Below are 16,532 nucleotides of genomic sequence, written 5' to 3'. Positions count from 1 at the left end.
TAGAAAGTAAATATTGAAAGGAATTATCTTGAGTGCCAAATTAAGACCCCTTTGTAATATTTTTTAATCTAATGAACTTTCTAAGTTTTTGTTTTTTTTTTTTTTTTTTGACATATTTAGCCTATGTGTCTATGACAAGGTATTTAACATCTGCAAGAAGTAGTAGGCCGTGAGAGGGCTGGTGGCTGAAATAAATGAGCCGCAGGGTACGTCATCCCCTCTAGAGGTGTACCCTGTGCTTTGCTCTGAGGTAGGTGCCTGGTCGAGCCCCGCTGCAGCTCCGAGGCAAACTGTCTGCCTGCTCCCTCTCCTTTGTTGGAGATTTTATCATTCAGACTCCACCATCAGTGGCTGCTTTACGTCTCAGAAATCCTCAGAAAGAGTGGTCAAGGGCAAGGTAGGGACTCACCCTCTTGGCTTGTGGAAGTGGCAGAGGGACAGCCAGCTAGTGAATCTCCTCGTGGTGGCTGATAAGAAGACAAGGGCTGTGTTACTTAGAGGGAAGCCCTGGCCCGTGCCCAGCAGCTCCACCCTCTTCCCGTCAGTCACTGAGGCTGCGCTGTGAGGAGCGCCCTGGAGAGGACGTGAGAAGGGGTGCTGGGAGACCTGCATTTGTGAGAAAAGTGGCTGGAGAACATGTCCTGACTGGTGATGTAGCCTACCACAGCACTCCCACCCTGAAATTGCCTTGACAGTTCAGTCAGTTCATAGAATCTCAGGGTGGAAGGGAGCTTAACAACTTGACATGTTTGCTTCATCCCGTCCTGCACCTGTTGGCTTGTGTCCCCGAAATGATCATGCTTTTCATCGTCTTTCCAATTATTAACATATTGTAGATCTGTACAGGCCAGGAGCTGGGACCCAGCCTGTCATGGGCAGGAGCAGCTGACAGTCCATCTCAGCTGACGTTGACTCAGTAATTAGCACTCTCTGCTTCCAAGTGTCAACTGGTTATGAGCCACCCAAGTGTACCACCTCCCATTTTTCTGACTCTGCTCGTAGGTGTATCTTGAGGGAACTTATTTTATATCTTACTGATACATATTATAAAATTATTAAAATCAATAATTTTAAGTGATCCATATTTTATTTTAGATTTATATTATTAAATATTATGTATTGATGTTCATTTTAAAGCAAGATCAATATTTATTATTTAAAGACAGATTTAAAGTTTTTTCTGTTTAACAAGTAATATACCTTATTTAATATATTTTAAAAGTCTGATTTATAAACATCAATTAAAAATGCCTATGTCATGTTTGATTTAGGGGTTGAACATATGTTAAAAGATAGGTTTTGTGACCTTATGTTTAGAATTCTTGCGTTTTTGTGTTTTCAAATTTTACTCGTTTGTTTAATCGTTGTAGAGTTCATTTCAAATGGTGATACATGAAACACGATTTCAGGTTGTTATTTGCAAGTGCTTTTCCATAAATAACCCTGTTTGATTTGGCTTGTCTTCATTCCCAGAAAATGAAAAGCCAAACTGCACACAGTCCTCATCTGTTTCTTTTTAACCTCATGTTTTGAGGCACCACAGGTGTCTACATGTGCCCAACTCACAGACCTGGTGACAGTGACCCAAGGCACAGTTGCACTGTCATTTTCATGCCTTCTTAACGTGTGGTCTTCATGGCTCTTTTCTCTTACCTGTGGTCCACTATGAGTACAAATTAGACAGTGTAACAGAGAGTAAATGAAATGTTCATCAGAACCACTGTGGTCCTGAGTGTCAGTCCATTGAGAGCTGCAGCAGGCTGGGTCTGAGCTGTGAGCCTGTTCATCCAATCTCCAGCAACTCCTGGGAGCTCCCGTCCTAAACCCTTAGGCTCTCAGACGGTTTCTTTGTATTTAAACAGCTTTACTGAAACATCCTTTACATACCATACACTTCACCCACTTATACTGTATAATTCAGTGTGTTTAGTATAGTCACAGAGTTGTTCAACCAGCACCACAATCTTATTTTAGAACTTTGCATTCCCCTAAAAGAAGCCCTGTACCCATTAGCAGTCACTCCTCATTCCTTACTCCCCCTACCCTTACCCTAGGCAACCGCAGATCTACTCTCGTAGCTATAGATTTGCTGGTTCAAGATATTTCATACAAATGGAAACATGCAATATGTGACCAGTGTCTTTCCCTTAGCATAACGTTTTCAAGGTTCACCCGGGATGAAGTATCAGTGTGTCATGTCCTTTTGTTGCTGAATAGTATTCCATTGCATGGATATACTACATTTTGTTTATCCATTCATTAGGTGGTGAACATTTGGATTGATTCCACTTTTTGGCTGTTATGAATAATGCTGTTATGAATATTCGTGTACAAGTTTTTGTGTGGATGTATGTTTTTATTTCTCTTGAGTACACCTAGGAGGGGAATTACTGGATCATGTGATGACTCTGTTTAATTATTTAAGGAGCTGCCTGACTGTTTTCCAAAGTGGCTGTACCATTTTGCGTTCCAACTAGCAGTGTTTGAGGGTTCCAATTTCTACACACTCTTGCTGACATTTGTTATTGTATGTCTTTTTTATTATAGCCGTTCCAAAGTGTTTCTCTTAAGGGGAAATTTTTAAAACATTATTTTAAAACTTACTAATTAAAAAATTAGAAACAAAGGCCCTTTCTGCCTTTAATAATTTGAAGCCCCAAGACCCTTCACAGAGGCCAGGTTGCATGTCAGTTGTCCACGGGGAAATGCTCCCGTGTTCCAGGCCATCACCAAATCTGACCTTTCGGCTTTAATAGCTACATACTGACTCAGGCCTGTCACTTTTGTCCCCAGGGTCAGCCTCCTCATCCTTGTCTTGCACAGTTGTAACAATTTTCAAATCTCTTTGCCTTCAAGCTCTCGCTTTTCAGTTCTTTCTCCAAGCAGATGCCGAAGTGTTCTAAAACACAAGCACAATTTGCCCCTTCCTTTCTTAGGGTCCCTCAGTGAGTCCCTGTTCTCTGTCAGTCGTGGTCCAGTTCCGGAGCTTGGCACACAGTGTTTCTGTAGCTCATCCAGCCTATCTCGCGGCCTGTGTTTGCTCACCACGTGTGCTTCCTCACTGCTGTGAGGAAATTCCTGGAAGCTCCCTAAACAAGCCACGCTGCTCCAGCCCTCGGCCTTTGCACACGTGGTTCTCTGTCTAGAAGACTCTCCCATTGCAGGCCTGCTCGTAAGCTTTTGGTCCCTCAGGGAGTGCAAGTGTCATTTCCTTCCAGGAACATTTTCGGCTTGTTTCCTATGCCACTGTGTGCACGCTTGTCTTTCTCACTATTAAGAGTTGAGTTCCTTCTATTTCTGTAGGGCCAACTTGCATAGTGAGGCCCAAACCCAGAGTATGGCAGAGTCCCTGGGTGTTACTGCCTAGGTCTGATTCAGTAAGTCTCCCTTAGAGCCCACGGATCTCTTTCAGCGGGTCCTTGCATTGCATTTAGTAGACAGTAAGTTATTCATAGTCTGATGAGATTCAAAAGCTCAGTAACTTAGTGTAGCAGAAGTGAAGATGAGACCATATCACCAGAAGGACATTCTAATTCTTTGTTCTATTTTTTCATCACTTTAGATTGAATTCAGCTTCCTGGCTTTCTTAAGACTTACAAGAAAACCCTCCATCCTGAAACTGGCTACTAGTTTTTTCTGGGAAAAAGACAAAATGAGAAAATAGACAGGCTTATAGAATTTTAAAAGACCACATGAATTTGACCAAAGGTGTGTGTGGCCATGGCTACCTGTTTGGGCTTTGTGTTCACTCACTTTCCTGCTCTGCTAGGAATGACCAAATATTTGAGGTTTGGACCCTGGGAGGCCTGGGAGATATCGACCAGACTCAGCAGGAGGAAGAACCCACTTGCTGTCTGGTCGCGGCGCCGTGGTTTTTAGATAGACTCGGACCTTGGCGTGGGAATTTCTCCTACTCAACTGTTAGCTGAGTCAGTATCGAATAATCAGCAGGGGCTGCTTTTGTTGGCGGGCTGTGTGCCTTCCCTTTTACTGCTCCCCTGACAGCCCCCAGGCCAATAACAATCGTCACCCCTCCTGTTTATGTAATGTTCTACTTGTAGTTTTACAAAGCACTTTCTCTTCCTTTTTTTTTTTTCGTTGATGCTTCCTCATAATTCCATGCCATAGGCATTCTTGTCTCTATTGGGGAAACTGAGGCTCAGAGAAATTAAATGGCTTGCCTAAAATATTACTACACCCATTAAATGACAAGACTGGTATTCGGAACAAACTTTATGTACTAGAGCTCATCAGGATGTTTATTTTTAAATCGCATTGATTTAAAAAATTTTAAATTAACGTACAGTAAAACTGACTTTTCTGGTATAGTTTTATGCATTCCAACACACATATAGATTCTTGTATACCCCACAAACAGGATAAAGAACAGTTTCATCACCTCCCAAAACTTCATCTGGCTGCCCCTTATAATCACACCCTGTGCCCACCCCTAACCTACAGCAACAGCTGATCTGTTCTCCAGCTATGTGTCTGTTTTCCATCGCTGTAGTCTTGACTTTTCCAGAATATTATATAAATGGAACCATACTATGTGTAACCTTTTGAAAAGTGACTTTTTTCACTTGCCATGTTGATTTTGAGATCCATCCATGTTGTCGAGTATATTAATAGTTGTGTTTTTTTTTCATTGCTGAGATTTCCATTGTATAGATGGACCACAGTTTGTCAATCGATTCACCAGTTCAAAGACATTTGGGTTGTTCCTAGGTTTTTGGGATTATGAATAGAGCTGCTGTAAATACCTGTTTATAGTGTTTTTGTGAACATAAGCTTTCATTTCTCTAGGGCAACTAGGTAGGAGTGGAATTACGGGGCTATGTGGTCAGCGTATATTTAGCTGTATAAGCTACTGCCATGCTGTTTTCCAGAGTGGCAGGATGGTTTTGCAGTCCCACCAGCAGTATATAAGGCTTCTATTTGCCCTTTCCTCGTTAGCACTTGGCATTGTGGTTTTTCTTTCAAGCCGTTTTGGTAGGTGTGTAGTGGTATCCTGCCATAGTTTTAGTCTGTATTTCCCTAATGGTGAGTGATGTTGAACGTGTTTTCATGTGCTTATTTGCCTTTTGTGGAACTGTCTGTCCAAGTCTTTTTGCCCATTTCTTTGTTGGGTTATTTGTGTTCTTAATGTTGAGTTTAAACATTTTTTTATATGTTATAGATACAAGTTCTTTGTGTTGGATATGTAGTTTGTAAATGTTTTCTTCAATTTCTGTAGCTTGTTTTTTCATTCTGTTAATAGTATCTTTTATAAGCAAAAAATTATTTTATCAAGTCTAATTTATCGATTTTTTCTTTTATGGGTCCTTTTGGTCATGAAAGATTTTCTTTTATGTTTCTTATGCAAGCTTTATAGTTTTATATTTTACATTTAGATATCTTTGGAGCAATTTTTGTATAAATTGTGAAGTTTAGGTTAAGGTTCTTTTCTTTTTTGCAAATGAATGTCCAATTTTTCCAACACCATTTGTTGAAAAGACTATCTTTTCTCCATTGGATTTCCTTTTGCAGCATTGTCAAAAATCAAATGGCCATGTCTATGTAATTCTATTTCCGGACTCTTTATTCTGCTCCAACTACCTGTGTGTTTATTTTTTCACCAATAACACACTGTTTTGATTAGCGTACATTTATAGTAAGTCTTAAAATTGGGTAATGTGAGTGTTCCACCATTTTCCTTTTATTTTTCAATTGTTTTCTACATCATAGTTCTTTTGTATTTCCATATAAAATTTCAAATCAGGTTGTCTCTGTCTATAAAATGTCCACCTAGAATTTTGATTGTAGTTGTCAAATCTATAGATCAGTTTGGGGAGAACTGATAATTATGTTGAGCCTTCCAGTCTGTGAACACGGTATGTGTCTTGATTTGTTCAAGTCTTTGAATTTGTTCATCGGTATTTTGTAGTTTTCCACCTACAAATGCCCTTTATCAGATTAAGGATATTCTGTTACTAGTTTTATTTGTAAGTTATGAATGGAATTTTAATTTTGTCAAGTGCATTTTCTGCATCAAAAATTTTTTGGAGGATTATTTCTTCTATATTCATGAGGGATATTCTTTTGTGGTTTTTTCTTTTATCTTTGTCTAGTTTTGGTATTGGATAGTACTAGCTTCATAAGTGATTTTGGAAATATCCCCTTTTATTTTCTGGATGAGATTATGTGGATTACTTCTTTTTGGAAAAAAATTTTTTTTTGAGGAAGATCAGCCCTGAGCTAATATCTGCTGCCAATCCTCCTCTTTTTGCTGAGGAAGCCTGGCCCTGAGCTAACACCCGTGCCCATCTTCCTCTACTTTATATGTGGGATGCCTGCCACAGCATGGCTTGCCAAGTGGTGCCATGTCCACACCCCGGATCTGGACCGGCGAACCCCGGGCCACCGAAGCAGAACGTGTGCACTTAACAGCTGTGCCACTAGGCTGGTCCTTCTTTTTGAATTTTTAAAAGAATTTATTTGGAAACATTCTGGACCTGGAGATTTCTTTTTCAGAATGTTTTTAACAGTAGATTCAGTTTATTTCATAGATATAGTATTTGCAGGTTACCTATTTTTTCTTGGATAAGTTTTGGTAGTTTGTGAATTTTAAGAAATTGGTTCATTTCATCTGAGTTGTCAAATTTATGTGAGCAGAGTTGTTCCTAGTATGTCCTTATTATCCTTCCAATGTCTGTGGCACCTGTGGCCTCCTTCATTCTTGGTCATTTGTGTCTTCTGTTTTCTCCTTTGTCACTTTGGCTAGAGGTTTATCAATTTTATGGGTCTTTTTAAAGGATCAGTTTTTAATTTTATCCATTATTGGGTTTTTCTGTGTTTTTTTGTTTTCAGTTTCATGATCTGCTCTTATTACTTTCTTCCTATGCTTGCTTTGAGTTTTGGTTCTTTTTCGTGTTTCTTAAGATAGAAGCTTAGGATGTTGGTTTGGAGCCTTTTTTCTCTTGTAATATAATCCTTTAATGCTGTAAATTTTCCTCTAAGCACTGCTTTAGCTTCATCCACTAATTTTGATATGTTGCATTTTATTTTTATTCACTTCAAAATATTTTCTGATTTCTCTTGAGACTTCCTCTTTGACCAAGGGGGGTTATCTTGAAGTGTGTTGGTTAATTTTCAAGCATTTGGAGATTTTCTAGATTTCTTTCTGCTGTTGATCTCTTGGTTATTTCTATTGTGGTCTGAGAGCATACTTTGTATGATTTCTTTTCTTTTAAAATTGTTAGGAATTTTTTTCATGGCCTAGAATATGGTCCAGATGGTGAATGTTGCTGAACACTTGAGAAGTATGTGTATTCTTCTTTTGTTGGGTGGAGTGTTCTCTAAGTGTCAATCAGATCCAGTTGGTTGATGAGGTTGTTTATTTCTCCTATGCTAATTTTATGTCTTCTTGATCTGTCAATTACTGAGAGAGGAGTGTTAAAGTCTCAACTATAATGGTGGTTTTGTCCATTTCTCCATTCAGTTCTCTCAGTTTTTCTTTTATATATTTTTGAAGCTCTTTAGTTAGTGGCATATTCATTAAGAATTATTATGTACTATTGGTGAATTAATGCTTTTGTCAATGTATAATGTTCCTCCTTATCACTGCTTATTTTTCCTGCTCTGAAGTGTACTCTGAAATGCCTGATATTAATAGAATACTCCAGGTTTTTTTTAAATTAGTGTTTGCTTGGTATATGTTTTTCTATTCTTGAACTTTTTAGCTTATCTATATCGTTATCTTTAAAGTGAATTTATTCTAAATAGCATATAGTTGAATCTTGTTTTTTTTTTGTTTTTTTTAATCCATTCTGACAGTCTCCGTCCATTCAGTATAATGTTTGGGCCATTTACATTTACTGTAACTCTTGATATGTTTGGATTTAGGTTTATCATTTTAGTTTTTAAATTTATGTTCTTTTTATTCACTGTTTTCTTTGTTGTAGTCGTTGTTCTGTTTCTCCTTTCCTGTCTTATTTTAGATTATTGGAAATTTTTTTAGTATAATTCCATTTTAATTTATATGTTGTGTTTTTAACTATCTCTTTGTATAGTATATTTTAGTGGTCACTCTAGGGATTACAGTATACACTCTTACCTTTTCACAGTTTGCTTAGAATTAGTATTTTATTGCGTCAAACAGAATGTGGAAACACAAAACCATATAAGTCCTGTTACCCTCTCCTTACGTTGTAGCTGCGTTATATATTATATGAGCATACTTTGAAAGCCCAGACACTGTTTTAATTCTTGCATTTAATCATCATACAGCCTTTAAATAACTTGAGAAATTATTTTTAACCGATATTTACCTGTTTTTTTCTTGCTCTTTCTTCATTCCTCATGTTCCAACTTTCCTTGTAGTATTATTTCCCTTTCGTCTGAAGACCTTCCTTCAACATATCCTTTAGAGAAGTTCTGCTGGTGACTAACTTTCTTACTTGCCCTTTGTCTGAGAAAGTCTTTATTCCCCCTTCACTCCTGAAGGATATTTTCCCTAGATGAGGACTCCTGGGTTGGCAGTTCTTTTCTTTCTGCAGTTGAAGAATGTTTTGCTTCCTCTGCCCTCCGTGGTTTCTGACGAGAAGTCTTCAGACGTTGAATCACTGCGTCCCTCGTACCAAATGCCTTGTTTGCTCAGGCTGCTGTCAGAGTGTTTCTTTTCCTTACCTCGTACAGTTTAATCTGATTATGATGTTTAGGCATAGATTTCTGTAAATTTATACTCGTTGGGGTTTGCTGAGCTTCCTGAATCTGTAAGTTTGTGTCTTTCACCAAATTTGGGGGAATTTTAAGCCATTATTTCTTCAAAAGCTGCATGTTTTTTTCTTTTTTGTTTCTGAAACTCCTATGACATGACTTTTAGAGCTTTTTTGGTCCCATAGGACTGTTTATTTTTTTCCAGTCTTTCTTTCTCTCTGTTGTCTCTCTGCTTTTTGGATAATTTATTAATCTGTCTTCAACTTTACTAGTTTAATTCCTTTGTGGTCCAAAATTGTACTTGGTATGATTTTTATTCTTTTAAAGTTGCTAGAGATTTCTTTTTCACGGCCTAGAATACGGTCTGTTTTGGTACTTGTTGCATGTACACTTGAAGTATGGATATTCTGCTGTTTTTGGAGTGGAGTGTTCATTACGTGTCAATTAGATCCAATTGGTCAATGGTATTGTTCGTTTATTCTGTATCCTTTTTTATGTCATTTGTCATATCCTTTCCTGATTTTATGTCTGCTTATCCTATTACTGAGATAGTTCACTATCCGGATTTTTCAGTTCCATTTTTTCTTTTCTAAAGTTTTCCTTTGATTCTTCTTTATGTCCCCTTTTTTTTTTGCTGAAATTTTTCATCTTTTCATTTGTTTCAAGTGTGTTCACCATTACTTCTCGGAATGTGTTTAGAGACTTGTTATGATAAGATTGTCATCTTGAGGTTGTTGTCTGTTGATTTTATTTTCCCTTGCAAGTTGACATTTTCCTGGTTCTTCCTATTCAGAGTTATTTTAGATTATGTTATGGGCATTTCAAATACAATGTTGTGAGATGTTGGGATCTTGTCTGTATCTTGAGGAGAATGCTGATATTTTTGTTTCAGTGGACGGTCCACACCACAATCCTGGCACACCCTCTGGGGCTGTGCTGCAGTCCTGGTTTCAGAGTGTTTGTGGGGCCTCTTGGATCAGTCCCATGTGTGTGTCTCCCAGTGTTCTTCCCTGGAGCTCAGTTACCAAAGCCCAGGGTTTGCTGCTCAGGATCCTACCCCCTCATGCTCAGCTCCACAGTGAGCCCAGTGATGTACCACGTTATCAAACCCCTCTCTCCATCGCTCTCCTTTCTGCAGTCTCCCCAGCACTTTTCAGGGGCCTCCCTTCCCTGTCCACCTTCAACAAAATCAGAGTTTGAGTTCCTCCTCTGTGTGTTTGTGTGTGGGACTAATTGGCCAGGGAATAGAGAGGGAAATAAAAGTGATGGGACTGGCCCCATGGTTGTGACACTTCAGTCCTTTCGATCAGAGAAGCAGTTTCCTGCCCTCAGAGTTGTATATGTCCTGCAGCCATGACTGCCATCGTGATGCTGGTGCCCCATGGTACTGCCCAGGGGCTAGGCTTGGAGAAAAGAGAAAACCTAGAGGACCCCCTACACCTCCTTCATCGTACCCTTTCTCACTCTTCAGACAAAGAAGAGAAGGCTTCTCTTAGCGCCATGCCTGTCTATACGCAGTGGGTACCTCTGAGCTCTGGACCGCCTTCAAGTTCAGGCCAGGTGGGACTGGAGAGAAACGGAAACTCACTCCCAGTCTGGAGAAACTTTGACTTCTGATCTTCTATCTCAATTTACCTTCTACAGTTTACTTTGAGTCTTCAAATAGCTGCTCTAGATGCATTGTATCTATGCATGCATTAGATCTATAATTTATAGTTGCATTCAATAGGCGAAACAGGGTAGAGTCTTTCTGCTTTCTTCGTCTTTTCCAGAATAGGAACTCATCAGTTTTTTAAACATAAAACAATTCATGTCACTCATCTGCTTAAAACTCTAAAAATAGCTTCCCATCATGCTTAGAATCAAATCTGAACTTTTTGTCATGACCTTATCATTAATTTTATACTACTCTCTTCTTCGCTTGTTCTGTTCCTTGATTACAGCATGCCTTAAGATTTTGGCATTAACTGCCTTCTCTCTGGAAAGCCTTCATGGTTGCTTTCTTGTCATGTGAGTCTCAAATAAAATGTCATTTCATCAGAGAGGCCCTCACATCTGAAGTCAGTTTTTATCCCTATTTATGATCTCAGGAGATGCACTTAATTTTTAAAATATGTTTGCATCACACGTGTCTTGTTCCCTGACTCATGTCCTTGCCCACTTTTTATTTTGAGGAAGATTAGACCTGAGCTAACATCCGCCACCAATCCTCCTCTTTTTGCTGAGGAAGAGTGGCCCTGAGCTAACATCTGAGCCCATCCTCCTCCACTTTATATGTGAGATGCCTGCCACAGCATGGTTTGATAAGCGGTGTGTAGGTCCATGCCTGGCATCCGAACTGGTGAACCCTGGGCCGCTGGAGCAGAGTGTGCAAACTTAACTGCTAGGCCAGCAGGCTGGCCCCCCAGCCCACTTTTTATGCCAGCCGTTTCTGTGGCAACCAGATTTATGCAGGGGTAACCTGACAACACCTCAACTTAGCTGTGCTGAGCAGCTCTTGATTTCTGGGACATTTTAAATGCCTTCTCTGTGACTGCAACCTGGGTACTGCTCTGCACAGTGCACGCATGAAGTGTGAGAGAACTGACCCCTTTGGGGGAAAGCTTGACCAGTGAGGGCAGGAACTGGTAGAGAAGTAGTTCCGTCTGTCTCAGGTGCACAGATCTGAGACACGGTCCCCACAGCTCCTCAGAGGGACCAGTGGGACTGAGCCCCAGCTGCCCATGAGGTGGCCAGCTCACTAACACACCCTGATCACGTGGTGTGTGCTGTTGCGTTTCCACTTTCCCCACCTCACTCTGCTGGCACTCCCGCTCCTCTTGGCATCACCTGACCAAACATGAGCTCTATGCCAGCCGTTTCTTCATGCTCTGCTGTCTGGGGGGAACCCAGGCTAAGCAATATTCTAAGGGACTTTAAAAATACTTCCTATGGAACGTTTTAAGTATAAGCAACATGTTAAGAAAGGTCAAAGGGATAATAATCGAACCACCACACAGATTTGTCATTTTAACATTCTTCTGTTTTTACTTCTATTTTTTTTAACTTAAAGAAATACAAATGATACTGTTAAAGCTCTGCATGTTCCTCTGTGACACTGTTTCTCTTCCTCCCTCCCCAGGTATGACTAAATTTGATTACTCTAAACTATAGAGTATTTTTAAATATTTTAAGTTTGATATGAGTGTATACTGTGTAGTATTTTCTGCAACTTGCTATTCACCCACCTTTATTAACATGAGACTTATCTGTGGTGAGGAATTTTCACTTATATATAGACTTACAATGTATGATCGTAGCAGACTTATCTGCTCTCCAGTTGATGTGCACTTAGTTAAAAGCAGTTATTTGATTTTATAAACAACGCTGCAGTGAACATTTTAGAGTATATCCTTGTGCCAAACTCAGAGAGTTGATCCAAGGTAGGTGAGTAGAAGTTGAATTGTTAGGTCAAAGCGTACTCATCTACCACTTGACTACATGTTGCTGATCTGCTCTTTCGAGGAGTTCTTCCAGTCTGTACCCCTGGCAGCAGTGAACGAGAATTCCCATGTTTCTTGTTGATCTGCATCTTTGCCAATACTTGGTATTGGAGCACTTTTTCAATATTTCCAATGGGTTGGGTGGGAAATAGCATCTTAGGATTTTATTTCCATTTCTCTGACTACTAGTTGCATTGAGCTTCTCTTCCTGTTTGTTGGCCATTGGGTTTCCTCTAGTTTAATTTGTCCATTCTTGTCCTTTGCTTGACTTTCTATTGGATCATTTCTTTCTTATTGATTTATAGGAGTTCTGTATAAATTCAGAATTCTAATCCTTCATCAGTTTTATCTGTTGAAAATACATTTTTGCAGCTATCTTATCTTTGCTTTGGCTTTTAGTGTTTTTCATTGTACGGAAGTTCTTAATTTTAATACAGCCAAACATTTCAATCTTTTCCTTTACATATTTTTTCCAGCTTTACTGAGGTAAAATTGTATACATTTAAGATGTATAATGTGATGTTTTGATATGTGTATACATTGTAAAATGATTGCCACAATCAAAATAATTAACATATCCATCACCTAACATAGTTAGTATTTGTTTGTGTGTGTGTGTGGTGAGAACAACAAAGATCTACTCTCCTAGCAAGTTCCATGTATACAATATAGTATTCTTAACTGTGGTTACCATGCTGTATATTAGATCTCCAGAACTTATTCATTCTGCATAACTGAAACTTCATACCGTTTGACCAATCTCCCCGTTTTCCTGACTCCCCAGCTTCTGGCAACCATCGTTCTGTTCTGTGCTTCTATGACTGAAACTGTCTTAGATTTCACATATAAGTGAATCATGCTGTACTTGTCCTTCTGTGTCTGGCTTATTTCACATAGCCTGTCTTCCAGGTTCATCCTCGTTGTCACAAATGGCAGAATTTCCTTCTTTTTTAAGGCTGAAGAATATTCTATTGTATGTGTGTATATATATAGCCACACTGATACTTGTTACTGTCTTTTTGAGAATTCTAACATTCTAACAGGTGTGAGGTGGTATCTCATTGTGGTTTGCATTTTTCTGATAATTGGTGATGCTGAGCATCTTTTCATATACCTACTGGCTGTTGGCATGTCTTCTTTTGAGAAATGTGTATTCAAGTCCTTTGCTAATTTTTTAATTGGGTTATTTGTTTTTTTGCTATTGAGTTGAGTTCCTTATATATTTTGGATATTAATTCCTTATCAGATATATGGTTTCCAAGTATTTTTTCCTTTTCTGTTGGTTGTCTTTTCACTCTATTGATTATTTCCTTTGCCATGCAGAAGCTTTTTAGTTTGATACAATCCCACTTTATTTTCCTTTTGTTGCCTGTGCTTTTGGGGTCATATCCAAAAAATCATTGCCCAGACTCCAGTGTCGAGAAGCTTTCCCCTGTTTTCTTCTAGTAGTTGTACAGTTTCAGGTCTTACATTCAGGTCCTTAATCCATTTTGAGTTGATTTTTGTATAAGGTGTTAGATAAGGGTCCAATTTCATTCTTTTGCATGTGAATATCCAGTTGATCCATCATTTATTGAAGACTGTCCTTTCTCCATTGTGTTCTTGGTACCCTTTTTGAAGATTACTTTATATGTTGTGTGTCTGGAATTCATTTGAGAAATTTTTCTCTCTTTCAAGGTCATAAGCTGTTCACCTATATTTTCTTTTAAAGGATTTTAAATATTGCTTTTTACGTTTAGTTAGTTGCTGAATATATTCAGAATTCATTTTGTTCATGGTGTGAGGTAGGGATAGCATTTTCTGTCTATGTGCATAACCATTTGTACCCGCACTATTTATTGAACTTTCTTCTTACTAATCATCAATGCCCCCTCAATCATATATCCAGTTCCTCTGTATTCGTGGATCTGCTTCTGTGCTCTTTTTTATTTCACTGATGTATTTATCTATCACTCTCCTAGTACCACTGCCTTCGTTATTACACTTTTATAACAATTCTTGATATCTGGTTGGCCACATCCCTTCCAAAAGTTGTCTTTATCATTGTTTTCCATGTTCTTGGCCCTTTGCTCTTATATGTAAATTTTAGAATCAGCATGTCAAGTTTGATCAAAACCAAAACTCTATTGGGATTTTTCTTTGAGTTGCATTGAATTTATATAAATTTGGAAAGAGGTGACTTCTTCAAAAATATTAAGGTTTCCCATCCTTGAAGATAACACATCTCTGCATTTATTCATCTTATTTAATACCATTCCATAAAACTTTAGAATTTTCTCCAGAAATATCCTTCGTACATTTGTTAGTTTTATTCCTAGGTACATTGCTATTGTAAATATATTTTCTGAAAAATTTTATTTTGTAATTGGTTTTAGTTGCTTTATAGGAATGTTATTGCTTTTGTTTGTGGGTGTGTGTCTTAACCCTCTATTCAGCAACCTTTTTGAACCTATTTTTCCTCATTTTACAAAATATGATGAAAATTTTTTTTTCATTTTTTTTTAACTCCCCTCATCTTTTCCAGCCTTCTCCCCTCAGAAGAGTGTGATTTCCTTAAAAGCAAAGATCCTGTTTTTCTTGTTCACTTCCATATCCCAGGTGCCTAGAACAGTACCTGGCACACAGCAGGCACTCAGGAGATATTTATATTTGTTAGAAGAATCAATTAATGCAGTGTCCAGTTCTGGGCAGAGGAAGTAGCATGCACTGACTATATCAAGGTGGTTTCACGTGTGCTGCTCTCCCTGCCTGGAACGCACATCTCCTTTCCACCTGGCAGCCTTGCCCCCTCCCCCAACTTTACTCCAGATTCTTCCCTGCTGATGGGCCCTCGTCCCCACCTCTGCCCCAAGCCAGGCAGGTGGAGCTGCCCTTCAAAGACTTGGTCTAATCTAGTTCTTCCAGGAAGCTTTCTTGGGTTTCCCTGTACTTCAGAAAGATGGATCCAGAAAACAAAACAAAAACAAAAGCAAGCAAGAATTAAAAGTAAACTATATGTTCAAATAGAGCATAAAACTTAAATAGTAGTGTTATGGAAAGATACACAGCGTAAATAACATTATGGTGGGCACAAAATGCTACTGCATTTGGGGAAAAGGAATTGATTTATGAATAATAGATAGTAAAGATCCACCAATATCATAATGTCAACAATTAGAAGGAAGAGAAATACTGGATTAAGACACCCCCACAGTCAGTGAGTCAGAAAAAACAGAGACACAAAGTGTTATGCATTGATATTGTTCATTCCTGAGCAGTTTTCTGACTACCATATTCTAGAGTGAAAACAACATATATTTGAACGTTTTCTTCCGTACTTTTAAAAAATCACTTCAATTTTCCTCTTCTGATAAATGTTTTACGAATTCCCTTTCCTGATGAAAGATTTTGCTGTGATTAAAGCTTTCATGAAGTTATGACAGAGGCGGAATAGATCTTCATTCTTGAAAGCTCATTTCTCCGTGAGCTGAGGAAGAGGCCTCTTGTAGGCAGCTGTCAGAGCTAATGAATGTTTTCCAAGTGCTGAACCTCTGGGGAAGACAGCCCCAGCCAGAGGACCCAGAGCCGGCCAGTGTGAACCTGCTCTCTGCAGACCTGTGTCCTGCAACATCTAACGGCATCTACAACAGAAACGGTGAAGCTGCTGCGTTACCTTCCTCCCTTGAGAGTAGCTTACACGTACACATTTTGAAAAATTGGTATTTCACAGATTCCCTGTGGCCTTTTGATGGTGTTGTGTTTGTGCGTGTGTGTGTGAACCCCTGGCTAAGTTACTGTACCCCTCTCCACCTCAGTTCCCGTCTCTGGAAAGAACAAAGGACAAGGTTTGGATTTGGAATAAGTGCTGTCATCTACTGTGAAAACGACAGGATTTTGAGTTCTAAGTCTTGAGTCTGTCATCTCACCAGCATTTTTCGTCGTCTCCTGAGCCTCACTTTCTTCACCTGTACTCGGGTCTAGGGAGGATCAGCTCCTAGGGCTGTTGCGATGAAATGACAAGGTGCAGGCAGCCCAGCCACACGAATGTGAGTCTGTGCTCCCCTTTCCTTAACAACGAGCAAGGCTCTGCATCACCACACTTTGAGAATAGACGTGAGAATTCAGATGCCCTTCAGCGGGTCCTATTTTGAAGTCACACTAAGCTGAAAATGACTGAGAGCACAAAGCACAAATCCTTTTCCAAGTCTTTTTTTTTTTTCTGTGAAAAACTACTTACCTTGCTCCTTGAGGAAGAATGGCTTCTGCCTCTGTTGCTGCCTTCTGTGTCTGCTCCTGTTGTGGATACAACTGTCCCGTTTAGATCAGCAAACACTGATTGACTACCTGGCAAGTGCCAGCTGTGATACTTGGTAT

The 16,532-nt window shown here is 39.1% G+C and overlaps 1 protein-coding gene across 13 annotated transcripts in view; it reads left to right on the top strand.

Moving 5' to 3' along the window:
• TRAPPC9 (trafficking protein particle complex subunit 9) overlaps window positions 1-16,532 on the top strand; it is a 623,416-nt gene that overhangs the window by 379,234 nt on the left and 227,650 nt on the right. The gene's annotated exons all lie outside the window — the stretch shown is intronic.

This window comes from Equus asinus, chromosome 12 (assembly GCF_041296235.1).
Source record: "Equus asinus isolate D_3611 breed Donkey chromosome 12, EquAss-T2T_v2, whole genome shotgun sequence".
NCBI lineage: Eukaryota > Metazoa > Chordata > Mammalia > Perissodactyla > Equidae > Equus > Equus asinus.
This window is presented reverse-complemented; position numbering and strand designations above follow the sequence as displayed.